Genomic DNA, 1,602 nt, shown 5'->3' with positions numbered 1-1,602 from the left:
AGAACTCATTATTTTGTAAGCAACTCTACGAATAAAAGGTACCCGATCCAGGAACATCTAACATGTGAACATTCGAATGTAATATATTTAATTTCATGCAAGAAATGCCCCAAACAATATGTAGGAGAAACTAAGAATAATTTACGAACTCGCTTTAATGCTCATAGGTCAGACATCAAATTAAAGAAAGACAAGCCTGTTTCTAATCATTTCAACCTCGACGACCATTCAATAGACGATCTCACCCTAATATCAATTGAGCGTATAGAAATTGACTTGCCCGAAGATGAAACTACCAAATTCCGTCAATCTAGGGAGGCCCATTGGATTGAGACATTGAATACAGCAAGACCTATAGGACTAAATATTCATCATAATGTAGGCATAGCACCCTTTGTTGTCCCGTTTAATAAAACCAGCAATCGAGCAAGCAAGATAGTTCATGCCCACTATAAGAGCCTTCAAGAGAAATTCCCCCATGTCTATAAGCAGAAAATGATAGTTGCATATTCAAAAAATAAGAACTTAAATGATAATATTGTTCATAGTAAACTAAAAACAATCAGTACATAACAGATACTATACTTCTCGCCCATCGGGCGAGTTATTTTTTCTAATTTCAGATCAGAATAAGAACAGAAGAAAACCCAATATCAAGACCCTTAATCCTAATTTCTAAATAAAGTGTCTGCTCCACCCTAGGCCTGTACATTTGGGAGAATCAAACCCTCCCTTCCCCGAAATCTATTTCAATAGATGTATAATGTCCAGAAGGTATGTATCTCTATCTCATTAGATGTATAATATCTAGAAGGTATGTATCTTTATCTAAACATTATGCCATTTTACCAAAACCAATTTTCAAAGAAACTGCTAACATGATTAATAATATTCTTGCCGATTTAGTCAAAACTAGTTATCTCAAACAAAAACAATATGACTATCTGTCTGCCAAACCTGATTGTCGCGAGAGACATTTGTACACTTTGCCTAAAATCCATAAGAATCCAACCAAGGAGTGGTTTATCTCGAATAAAATCCCTAAAGGCCGCCCGATTATATCTGACTGTGGTAGTGAGTCATATGCAGTGTCAGAATACATTGATCATTTCTTACTACCTCTAGCATGCCAACATCGCGCCTACCTTAAAGACACAACCGATTTTGTCAATAAAATAAAAAATCTTCGAGTTCCCTCTAATGCTATTTTAATTTCTATCGACATTTCTTCTATGTATACCAATATCGATAACACTACTGGTTTAACGGCAGTTCGTAAAGCTTTTAATAGAAACCCAGATCCAAACAGACCCGACGATGCAATTCTACAGCTTTTAGAGATTTGTCTTAGTCAAAACGATTTCACATTTAATGGTAAAACATATTTACAAACTTCAGGGACAGCAATGGGCAAACGATTCGCCCCTTCGTACGCAAACTTTTTCATGGCAGAGTGGGAACGTGAGGTGTTGCCCCTCTGTCCACTTGACCCACTTTTTTACGGACGCTTTTTGGATGACATTTTTATGGTTTGGACTTATTCTATCGAACAGTTTTGGGAATTCTTTGAAATTCTCAACAACCACCATCCTTCTATCAAAC

Source organism: Lottia gigantea (assembly GCF_000327385.1).
Source record: "Lottia gigantea unplaced genomic scaffold LOTGIsca_2135, whole genome shotgun sequence".
In the NCBI taxonomy this organism is placed as follows: Eukaryota; Metazoa; Mollusca; class Gastropoda; family Lottiidae; genus Lottia; species Lottia gigantea.
The sequence above is the reverse complement of the archived record's forward strand: the minus strand, read 5'-3'. Positions refer to the sequence as shown.